This window comes from Narcine bancroftii, chromosome 7 (assembly GCF_036971445.1).
Source record: "Narcine bancroftii isolate sNarBan1 chromosome 7, sNarBan1.hap1, whole genome shotgun sequence".
NCBI classification, from domain to species: Eukaryota; Metazoa; Chordata; class Chondrichthyes; order Torpediniformes; family Narcinidae; genus Narcine; species Narcine bancroftii.
Genome location: NC_091475.1, coordinates 182,775,817 through 182,788,355, shown reverse-complemented (window position 1 = coordinate 182,788,355; position 12,539 = coordinate 182,775,817). Strand labels below are relative to the sequence as shown.

General features: G+C 40.1%; 1 protein-coding gene and 2 long non-coding RNA genes across 15 annotated transcripts in view; 1 reads left to right on the top strand and 2 right to left on the bottom strand.

Annotated features, from left to right (window-relative positions):
• The window catches only part of stard13a (StAR related lipid transfer domain containing 13a), a 684,147-nt gene that overhangs the window by 312,257 nt on the left and 359,351 nt on the right, over nucleotides 1–12,539 (top strand). The window lies entirely within an intron of this gene.
• Nucleotides 1–12,539, bottom strand: part of LOC138739482 (uncharacterized) — a 53,178-nt gene that overhangs the window by 21,726 nt on the left and 18,913 nt on the right. The gene's annotated exons all lie outside the window — the stretch shown is intronic.
• Nucleotides 1,299–7,023, bottom strand: LOC138739483 (uncharacterized). The gene is made up of 3 exons (XR_011342287.1): nucleotides 6,946–7,023; nucleotides 1,607–1,646; nucleotides 1,299–1,503 (listed from the first exon to the last, which is right to left on the bottom strand). It is a non-coding gene; the product is annotated as an uncharacterized lncRNA (long non-coding RNA).

Genomic DNA, 12,539 nt, shown 5'->3' with positions numbered 1-12,539 from the left:
AGCCAGTGCTCAATGTGATGGGGCTTGAGATTTTGCTGCCAACCTAAACAGACTGTGTTCTTTCCATCAAGGAGTCCAGAATTCAGTTGCAGAGAGAGGGGCTGTGTCCCAGCAAGGACAGTTTATCCACCAGCCTCTAAGGTTGTATGAGGCATCATTCTCTCAATGGGTCAGGACAGAGTGTAGGGTCAAAACTATTGTATTATCTGTGGACCGGTTTGGATGACAAGCAAATTGGAACAGGTCCATTGTATCACTGGAAGGTGCGCTTTGATGTGTTTCATCAACAGCTGCTCAAGGCACTTCATGAGCATAGATGCCAGTACCACTGGGCGGTATCATTTAGTCCAGTTGCCGTCGTTCTTTCAGGCACCAAGATATCTTGAAATCTGCGGGAACAATGGACTGCTGCAGTGAGATGGCCCACACAGTCCTTCAGCACCCAGCCAGATATGTTATCTGGATTTTTTGCTTTGTGTGGGTTCACCCTGGATAGATCTTACTCACTCACCCGCAGCTATGCAGGGTGCCTGTTCTTCAGGGGAAAAATGAGGTTTTCTTTAATGTCACCTTGTTTTCCTCATCAAACTGTGTGTTCAAGATATTCAATCTATCATAAAAGGAGGGATTATTGTCACTGACCCTCAGGGTCAGTTATTGATTGAATACCCTGTCACATGCCCTCGTGTTGTAGGTGTCACAGCTGTCTGTGGATTCTCTGTCCATACCCACGCTTTACTTTCCTGATTGCATGAGAGATTTCAGCCCTTGCAGATCTTAATGCCATCTCATCTCCCAGCTAGAAAGCAGTGTCATGAGCTCTGAGTGATGCACGTGAGTCATGATAGTTGCAACCTGAGTTGCTGAATATTTCCAACAATTGCTGTTATGTATCTCACTGATCCTGATCTCTCTTAAGCACAGCCCTGAAAGCCATGGTGTGTCACTTGGACAGTCTTGACATCTGCTCATCAATCACTAAATGCTTGTTGTTGCACAAGAAATGGAAGAAATCAGGCAGCAAATAACCCGTGGTGGTCTGTGGGTGAGGATTGGGAGCTGAAATGGCCTGTTACCAAGCTGTATGTCTAAATTAATAATTAAAAGTTTGGCCACCCCTGGTTTAGAAGAATAGGGACAAAATGCAGGCAAATGGGATTAGACCTGAATGCCCAACATGGTCAGCATGGATGAGTTGGACTGAAGAGTCTGTTCTGTGCTGTAGGACACTAAGGCTAACCATAACTGAAATAGTCCAAAGCAGAGGCTGTGAAAAAAGATGATCAGAAGCAAAACACTTCTCTGCAACACCTTTATTGTTAAAATTTCTGGTTGTTAACAGGAATAGTATGACTAAACAATGAAGGATTTCAGTTTGAACAACAACAAAAGAATCTCAGTTCCAACCAGAGTAGGGAGAGTTGCATTGTGTGCAATCATTTGTACAGTACCTAGTGTGAGTTTGCATTTGGCTCCAGATGATAAACATCCAAAAATAGAAAACTGAAAAAATAAATATTTTTATATTAGAAGAATGTGAAGGATTTTCCTTGTGGGTGTAAAGTATTATATGAAACAATGAGAAGACTGTTCTAATCCTCCTTACCCAATGATCCTATGTACATTTTCATTCTTGATGCTTGCTTCTATGTGGAAGAAAGTTATAAGAAGTTGAAGCACATCTGTATATGCTGGTCCATGGTATACCTACCCATGTGCTTAGAGTCTGTGCAGAACAGTTAGCCATGGTCTTCACAGACTTTTTCAATCTGTCCGTGGCTTAAGCTTCAAGATTGCCACCATCGTGTCAGTGCCAAAGCGTCTCACCGCCATCACTCTGAATGTTTGTCCAGTTGCAATCACCCTCATCATTGCAAAGTGCTTTGAGAAACTAGTTATATCACATTTGAAATCCTGTTTGCCTATCACCCTGAACTCTCATCAATTTGCCTACCATATCAACAGGTTGTCTGAGGATGCCATTTCCATGGCACTTTATTCTGTCTTGGCTCATTTGGACAACTCCAACTCTTATGTCATTGACTTTAGTTCAGCATTCAATACTGTGATTCCCTCCAAATTACCATATAATAACTATATAACAATTACAATATGGAAGAAGGCCATCTTGGCCCCTCTAGTCCGTACCGATTTAAGTGAATTCCTCTAGTCCCATCTATCTGCTCCCTGTCCATAACCCTCCAATCCCCTCACATCCATACACTCATTCAACCTTGACAAAATTGACCCTGCTGCAACCATCTCTTCCAGAAGGTCATTCCACTCAGCCACCACTCTCTGAGTGAAGAAGCTTCCTCTCATGTTACTTCTAAACTTTTGCCTCCTAACCCTTAACTTATGTCCCTTTGTTCAAATCTCACCTACCAACAAGGGGAAGAGCCTTTTCCCCTCATAATTTTGTATACCTCTATCAAATCCCCCCTCAACCTTCTATGCTCCAATGAATAAAGACCCAGTCTAATCAATCTTTCTTTGTATTCGAGATACTGCAATCCAGGCAACATTTTAGTAAATCTTATCTGCACCCTCTCTACCTTATTGATATCCTTCCTATAATTTGGGGACCAGAACTGCACACAGTAGTCCAAATTTGGCATCACCAATGCCCTGAACAGTCTCAACATCACCTCCCAGCTCCTATATTCTATGCTTTGATTTATAAAGGCCAGCATACCAAAAGCCTTCTTTACTACATGAGAATCCATTTTCAAAGAACGATGAACCATATGTCCTATTTTGATTATTCTTCCCAAAATGAAGCACTTCACACTTATCTCCATTAAACTCCATCTGCCAACTTTCAGCCCACTCTTCTAAGCAGTCTAAATCCTTCCGCAGTCCCTGAAAACCATCGCCACCATCCACAACTCCCCCTATTTTTGTATCGTCTGCATATTTACTCACCCAATTCACCATTCCATCATCCAGATCAACAAGGGACCCAACACCAAGCCCTGAGGCACACTGCTCGTCACCAGCCTCTATCCTGACAGACAGTTATCCACCATGACACTCTGGCATCTATGTTCTAGCCACCGTTGAACCCATTTGACTAAATCATCATTAATACCTAGCACCTGAACCTTCCTTACCAATCTTCCATGTGGAACCTTATCGAAGGCCTTACTGAAATCCATAAAGACAACATGTACTGCTCTACCCTCATCTACCTTCGTAGTCACCTCTTCAAAAAATTCAAACATGACCTTCCCCTCACAAACCCATGTTTGGTGTCCCTGGTCAGTCCCTGCCCCTCTAGATACTTACACATATTATCTCTAAGAATGCTTTCTATTAGTTACTGGCCCTACACTTGGAGTTCTTTTTAAACAGAGGAACCACGTTTGCGACATGCCAATCCCGCGACACCATGCCTTCCTTCAGTGACTGTTGAAAAATCACCGTCAGAGACTCCGCTATTTCCTTCCTGACTTCCCTCAAGGACCTGGGAAAAATCCCATCAGGACCTGGAGACTTATCCACCTTTATATGCCTCAAAAGTTCCAACACCATATCTTTCATAATCCCTACATTTTCCATAATTACCCCTTTTGCCTCTCTTATCCTACACAATTCCATATCCTTTTCCCTAGTGAATACCGATGAGAAGAACTTGTTCAGTATCTTCCCCCATGTCATTTGGCTCCACACACAGTTGTCCACTTTTTTCTCTAATGGACCAATTTTATCCTTCACTCTCCTTTTGCTATTGACATATTTGTAAAAACTCTTCAGATTTACTTTCACCCTGTTCAATACAGCCACCTCGTATCTTCTTTTCGCTATCCTAATTTCTTTCTTAAGATTCTTTTTACAATCCATATATTTTCCAAGAATCTCATCCTTGCTTCCTTTATTTAATGTAGGGCTCCCTTTTATCGCAAACCAAATTTCTAATCTCCCTTGAAAACTACAGCTCTCTTGAACTTTTGGCCCTGCCTTTTATCCTAACAGGAACAAAGATTCTGCACCCTCAAAATCTCACCTTTAAATGAACTCCAATTCTCCTCTACCTCCTTCCCATAAAACAAATTAGCCCAAACCACTCCTTGCAAATCCCTTCTCATTTCATGAAATCTGGCTTTTCCCCTACTCAAAAATCTTAATCCTTGGACCAGGCCTATCCCTCTCCATAATTATATTGAAACTAATGGTACCATTATCACTGATCCGAAGTGGTCCCGAACACACACCTCAGTCACCTGCCCTATCTCATTCTCCAACAGTAGATCCAACAGTGCCCCTTCTCTAGTAGCTACCTCAACATATTTGCTCCAAAAAAAACTACCCTGCACACATTTTACAAATTCTAATCCATCCAGCCCATTTACAGAATGCGTTTCCCAATCTATTTTAGGGAAATTAAAATCCCCCACTATTTCCTTACACATTTGCTCCTCTATTTCTTGCTCCCCACTAGGTGGTCTATAATGCACCCCTATAATTGTAACCTCACCTTTTCCATTTTTTAATTCCAACCACACCGCCTCCCTTGATGAGCCCTCCAATCTATCTTGCATCAGCACCGCTGTAATATTTTCCCTGACAAGCAATGCCGCACACCCCCTTACCCCCCAAATTCTATCACACCTAAAACAATGAAATCCTACTTAGCTGCCAGTCATATCCCTCCTGCAACCACGTCTCCCTAATCACCACCATGTCATACTGCCAAGTGTCTATCTGCACCTCCAGCTCATCCATCTTCCTTACAATACTCATAGCATTAAAGTAAATGCATTTCAAAGATTTCCCACATCTTAACTTCTGCTTATCCCCATCATTACAGACAACTCTATTATTTATTACCATTATTCCCCCCCCCCCCCATCATGGCGCCAATCCTTTTCATTCTTGATCACCTGCCTTTCCACCCCCAAACTTTGTCTACAAGCCTTCTTTCTTTGCTGACAAACCTTCTCTTTGCTGCTCTCCTTTATATGCACCCCTTCCCCCCACCGCACTAGTTTAAAGCCTCCTTAGTAGCCCTAGCAAATGTCCCCGCCAAACTTCACCAGATTGGTATCAGCTCATCCCTCTGCAATTGGACCTTGGATTTTCTACCAAACCCCAATCTATTAAATTAGATAATCTCCTCTCTTCCATTCTCACCTTGGCCACCAGTGTGTCTCGGGGCTGTGTGCTGAGCCCTCTCCTGTATCCCCTTTTCTCCTATGACTGTGTTCCGATATGTGGTTCTAATTCCATAATCAAGTTTGGAGTTGATACCACAGTGGTTGTCTGATCAAAGGGAATGATGAGACGGCCTATAGGAATGAGGTCCATCACCTGGTCATGTGGTGTACTGACAATAACTTGGCACTTAACAGTCAGTAGACCAAGGAGATCATTATGGACTTCAGGTGTGCTGGAAGCCACACTCATGCCCCTATTTACATCAATGGAATTGTGGTGATACATGTATCGAGCTTCAAATTTCTTGGTGTCTACATTTCAGATGATCTTACCTGGTCCCTGAACTCCTCCATCCTGATCATAAATGTGCATCAGCACCTTTATTTTCTGTGGAGCATGAAGAAAGTACACTTTTGTCCCAGGATATTGATCAATTTTTACCGCTTTACCAGTGAAAGCATACTTACCTATGGCATCTCAGTGTAGTATGGCAATTGTCTCATATCAGACCATAAAGCACTTCAAGTGGTGGTGAAAACTGCATAACAGATTATCAGCATCCACTTGCCCACCATTGAGAACATCTATCAGGAATGCTGTCTGGGTAGGGTGAAGAGCATCATCAAGGATGGATCTCACTCTAACTATGGACTTTTACTATTCTTCCATCTGTTGGGCACTACAGGAGCCTTAGCTCTCGAACCAGCAGGATCAAGAAAAGCTTTTTCCCCCTGAGGTTGTGACCCTGATGAACCTTAAATCACAACACTGAGTGGTACTGCACTCACATTGTACTGTCAGTACTTCTTTAATTGTATGCTTGCTAAATGTGCTTGTTTTTATTTGCATGTAGTTATTTGTATATAGCACTATTTTTAAAATTCTGGTTGGATGCTATTTGTATTTCATTGACTTTGTATTTTACTTGGCACAATAACAATAAAGTTGAATCTAATCTAATCTATATTATATTTCAGTATATTATGCGACAATAGAAGGAATTTTTGAACCTAATGAGCTTTTCCATAATGTGTCTATGAATGCCCAATTGTGAAATATCTAAGTGATTGAGCAGAATGTCTTGATTGAAGATAATCATAATTGTAGTGTCACAATGTTCTGAATTTCTGCCATTAGTTTAATTTGGCTGACCTGGACAGCCTGAAGACTACACCTTTCACTTCACAACTTTCTGTGAAGGTTCCCTTGTTCTTTGATCTCCCATGCTCCCAGACTTAGAAATTATAGTTGTTAATAAGACCTATTGTATGCATACTGAGAGATACTGAAAGATTTTAACTGCTTCTGTTATTATTACCAGCTAACTGTAACTATAAAAATTTATATTTTTGATTGCCTCTCCATAGAGTATATACAAAAGCAAGTGGAAAAGTGGCCAATATATTTCATGGACTGATTTCCAACTTTTTGGATTATGCATTGATGCCGTTTCCTCAATGCATGAATTTTACTAGACTAATGTTTTATGGTTAAAAAATATAGTTATGGAAGATTTAAGTGAAAGCTGAAGCCAAAGCAAAATATATGTAAACGGTTTCACAGTTAGCTGGCATCTAACTGGAATCAAGCCTCCTCACCATTTACTTTCAAGAAGTCTTCAGGGAGTTAATCCTTCTTTAATTTAATGGCTGAGAGGAACTAAACCCTTCCAATATCATTTCAGCACCACACATTTCTATTCTATTACTGTTTCAATTGTAAGTTCCTTTTCTAGTTGGTTGACAACAAAGGAGGATGTGAATTGTCATTGAAATCTGCAAGCGTTACCTGCACTAGTGAGGATCTTTGCAACATTATTGCTTCCAGAGTCAGGTAATCTTTTCAAATGATAGTGAAACATCTTCAGTTTCTGGCCTATGAATCATGTAGCAAGTTAATATAATTGGAACAAAGATCCTCAAATATAATCAGTAATCAGCACAGTACCTAAAATATACCTTTTTGATTTAGTAAAGTGTTTGACAAGGACCCTCATGGAAGGCTGATTCAGAAGGTGCAGACACATTAATTGATAGTTTGGATGTAAAAGAAAAAAATGGGGACGCTGCTAAAGCTTACCACTGGTGTGGACTTGGAAGAGTGGGAAATGGAGACACACACTTGAAATGACCTGTTAAAGGAACAATTTTTTTAAAAGTCCTGCAAACAGTGAGGTCTGTACCCAAGAAGATGGTCTCTGTGCTTGCAGCGTACCATGAGGGGCTGCAGACTCTGGGAGAGCAGCGGACTGGCGCAGGGCACAAGAAACAGGGAGAACACCCCCACCCCACTGTTGAGAAGGAGAAGCATGAGAGATGAACCTACAGGGAAGGTGGCTATGGCAGTGGACCATCGAAGGGTTCAGCGACTGAAGGACCCACACAGGGTCCTGGCTGTTGGCAACTGGCTCATGGGAACTAGGTTTCAGAACCAGGATTTGAGAGGGTACTGAGGACAAGAAGGGCTCACACATGGCCTTGGGCACTGAAGGCTTTGGAGGTTTCAACTTGGAGTTCCAGTTGCCAATGGATTGAACGGGGGTCTGTGCACTGGAGGCAAATCCATGGACTCCCTCTCTGAAGGGACTCTCTTTTGCTTTTATTTCTCCTATTGTTGGGGGCACCAGGCAATGTTCATGATGACTCTTTGCTTGCCTTTGGGCAGACAAAAGTTAAAGTATATCATGCATAGTACATCTTTACGCATTATTAAGTGACAATAAAAGGAACCTTGATCATTGATTTGTATACGACATGGATGAAAATGTAGTTGTTGAGTTAGCAACTGCAGATTATACAAAGATTATGATTATTTTTGAGGGCTATCAAGGAGTACAATGGGATGTGGGTCAGTTACACAAATGGGCAGAGAAATGGCAGGTGGAGTTTAATCCAGACAAATGTGAGGTGTTGCATTTTGGGAGGTCAAATGTAAGGGGAATGTATACAGCTACTGGCAGTGCTCTCAAAAGCATTGATCTACAGAGATATCTGGGGGTTCAGGTCCATAACTCATTGAAAGTTGCCGCACAAGTAGATAGGGTGGTAAAGAAGATTATGGTATGTTTGGGTTCATTGAGCAGGGCATTGTATAAAACTAAGGATATCATGTTGCACTTATATAAAATTTTGGTTTGGCTGCACTTGGTAGATATTTGCAGTATAATTATCACAAGGAATGTCAGATTCAATGTGACCAAAGCATTATATTGTGGTAAAATATTCAGAACACAAAAGCTGTAGATACTGGAATCTTGAGCAAAGAATTGCTGGAGGAACTCAACATATCAGGCAGCATCCATGAATAGAAATTGTCATTCAACATTTTGAATCAAAGCCAGATACATTTGATGCTTGTGTTCTGCTATTCCTAGTTCTAGGTTTAATGGAGACAACTGCAAAAGAACAGAATCAGGTTTTTGAGCAGTGCAAGTTTGTGAGATGGCCCTACTCACTTTTAACCAGAACTGAGATGTCAATGTTGATCAGTTAACAGATATTTCATTTTTCTAAGAAAGTAAATGAGATTGTTTGAATATTTGGATCTTCTTTGCACTTTACCTTAATGGTTACAGAATCAGACGAAAAGGCCCAAAGATCACAAGCTCAACTCCCTAAATAACAATTTAAAAATTAATGTATGTGTTATATTGTTGGCTGACACAGAAAATTTTGGAGGATAAAACATTTCCTGTATAATGAAAGTTTTATTACAAATTCCTAACTAGTAAATATTGGACATGCGGTTATAGTTTGGTTATGTTACTAGTCTATGATACAAGATCTAGATCAATAATCCAAAGACATGAATTTGATATTAAAAGATAAAATATTGAAATCATTAGGCAGGTTTGGCAGAATTTGTGGAAAGTGAATCAGATTTGAACACTTTTTGTCAGAAATGGGAAAGAAAGAACTTGAGGAACAATATATTTTATTCCTCCTAGACAGTCTTAAACCTAACATCATGAACATTGATTTTTAAAAAAAAATTTGGTAACCCCCATCCCCACTTGATTCCATTGTCTCTTGTTTACACACTCCAGTTCTCATTTTTTTCCCTTTCTCTACCTCACTCCTCCCCCTACCCCCCTCCCCCCCCACTCCATCTCATTGATTTCTCCCTCTACTTATCTCGTCACCTCTCACATCTTCTATCTATCTTGTCATCTCTGGGCCTCACCTTCAGCTCCTTTCCACCTTAATATATGTACTTTTATCTTATAATTGTAACCATTAATGTTGACTGATCATTTCTACCCATGGATGCTGTCTGACCTGCTGAGTTCTTCCAGCAATTCTTTGTCTGCTCAAGAAGAAAGCTAGTTGGTTTTAATTTGCAGAGAGGCTGGAGGAAGGATGGCATTATGTCTGATAACATGAGGTCAGAGTTTGCATGGATTTATGCATGAGATGACATCTGCTAGTTGACGGGTTAATGATGACATGTGAGAGAGAGTGAAGGAATTCAAGGTTGTGAAATCAGGTAGTCAGAAAGAAAGAACACACAAAAGAATGTCAAAGCTGTGGAAATTGCCAAGTAGGTCAGGTCATGCTTGTGGAAACAAAATCAGTTAATATTATAGATATATAACAACGTGTTCTGATACAAATTGACCAAGTGATTATCCAAAGTTGTAGAATTCAGTATTTAATTTGGAAGATGAGGTGCTGTTCTTCAAGTAAATAATAGTGCAGGAGGTCACAAACAGATAGGTCATAGTGGGTGTAGGTGTGGGATAATGAATGAAAGGAGCAGGCAGCAGGAATGTTATGGTCACTGCAGACAGAATGCAGGTGCTCCACAAATCAGAGATTGAATCTTATCATGGAAATTAAATTCAGGTATCAGTAATTAAACAATTGAATGGAAATCTGGTATCAGTGATGGTGAAAATGAAAAGAATGAATTGTCATGAATGCCCCATCTGGTTCACAAATATTCTTCAAGAAAGGAAATCTTCCACCCTTGCCCAATTTGGCCTATATATGTTTTCATGCTCACTAATGTGGATGATATTTCACTGCCTATTCAGTTCAAGTGTTACCAGCAATGATGCCAGCAAGATGCAGATCCTGTGAACCAACAAATAGATTCATAAAAAGCTCTATCCTGTTCTTTCTTCTCTAACAGATGGTTTTCACTGAACAAAAGCTGCCCTGTTCTGTAATGATGGCGCTGCAGTTCTGTTTTACCACTCAAACCAATTGCTCTGTTGGCTGGGCAAATCACTCTTTGTGCCAGGTCAAACACATCATCAACAAGCCACATCACAATACTGGGGATTGTTTCTAGGAAATGAATTTTCTCTGAAGCTCCTGAGGCTTAGTTTCTTATTTCCAAAAGTGACAAAACCCCAGTACTTTTGCTTCTACATCCAGACTAACCAGGCTCTCAGACTGCTCTGGTTACACTTAAGTATGTTGGAGATACACTAAAATATAATATGGCTTCTTGATCCTAGAATGAAGTGAATTGACTAATGTTTACAATCCTCTTCCTCTTGGGATGCCCCTCAGAACATTTAAGTGCTTGACATCTTGCCCAAAGCCAATTTCCTGAGACACCATAGGAGTGAGTGCCCATCACAAGAATTTTTATGTAAATTTCATTTTTATTCCAGAAGGCACAATAAACACTCCTTCCCTGACCCTGTACTTCTATCTCCTTTCCAAAATTTGCAAACAAGACTGCCCTGTTAAGCCTATTGTTTCTGTCTTTTCCTGCCCTATTATAAGACCCAGTGGTCTAAAATTTCCTGGGTTATCTTTGCTTTCTTTCTTGAATAGGGGGCAACTTTTGCAAACCTCTAATCCTCCAGTGCTTCTGTCCCCAGTGATGATGTGAAGATCTTTACCAGTGGCTCAGCAATCTCCTCCCTTGCTTTCCACAGTAACCTTGGATAAAGCTCATCAGGTCCGGCAACTTTCTTAATGCCAATATCATTTTCAATTAAATGAGAACATCCTATTTATTGATAGAAATTTTCGTGAAAAATGGATTTCTTAAAAACAATTATGTAATTGATTCCATCAAAAAAAAGCTAACTGTATGTTTTAACAAAGATTTCATGTAGCAATTACATCTTGACTTGTTTTTGCACCTCATGTAACATTTTTCAAATGTATAAATGTTGTATATCTTTTTAAAAAATGAAATAAGAAATATTTTATTCTCCAAACAGCTACGTTTTCATTAAATAATTTAAAGAGCTACATATTTCCTTTGTGACACTGTACTTGGCAAATATAAGAGACAGTGATTTGTATTGCAAAGATACATTTCTTTTGTGCCAAGAAAGAACTTGAGAAAGCTTGAACGTGGCATTTGAAGATTCATCAGTAAGTTCCTTTCAGTAACAATTCTATATGCTGTTCCTTAAGGCTAAATATGTCAAAACAGTGTTTTGCATCAACATTTAAAAGCAAACAAATTATCTGCTGCAGTTAAATTACCTGACTTACTCACTTTGAGATTTGAAGATCATTAAATAGTCCCCAATACCCAGATTGTAAAGCAATCTGAGCACACGTGTAGCAAAACCATGGAATATTCAGATTTAGAAAAGTAACTGGCAAATAGAGTTTGTATCATTTTCAACAAGAGAAGTTAACCAGAGTTTTTTTTTAAAGCATTCAATAGGATCATCATCGAATCATCAACTGTAAATACCCTGAGCACCATGATGAACTATGGTAACAGCAGGTTAGTATTTGGACATCCTGCTGCGAAGCCTCCAAAATGTTTACCACAACCAGGAATGTGATAAAATGCCCTGCACTTGACTGGATATTTATTTTCTAACAATTATAACAATTCTCAAGAAGCTCAATGCCACCAAGGAGAAGGAACCCCAATACACTCATCAACCACCTGGACTGCTCTTTCCTGATGGCAGCAGCAAGAACAGAGCATGTGCAAATCCTTGATGATGATGCTGCTCTCTTACGACAGTGTTCCATGTAGATTTCTCGATGGTGTGGAGAGTTTTGCCTGTGATCTATTGAGCTGTGTCCACTACCTTTTGCAGGGTTTTCTGCTCAGAGGTATTTGTGCCCTCATACTAGGCCATGATACAGTCAGTCAGCTCATTTTCCATTACACATCTGTAGAAGTTTGCCAAGGTTTTCAATATCATACCAAACCTCCACAAACTCCTGAGGAAGTAGAGACGCTGATGTGCTTTATTCACAATGTCTTTCTTCACAATGACATGAAATCCTCTGAGATAATAACTCCCAGAAATTTAAATTTCTTTGCCCTCTCCACCAATGATCACTCTGGTTTTCCCTTCCTTAAGTCTATAATCAGTTCCATGGTTTTGGTGACATTGAGTGAGAGGTTGTTGTTAACACACAGTGATAGGTATAAAGTGAATAGAG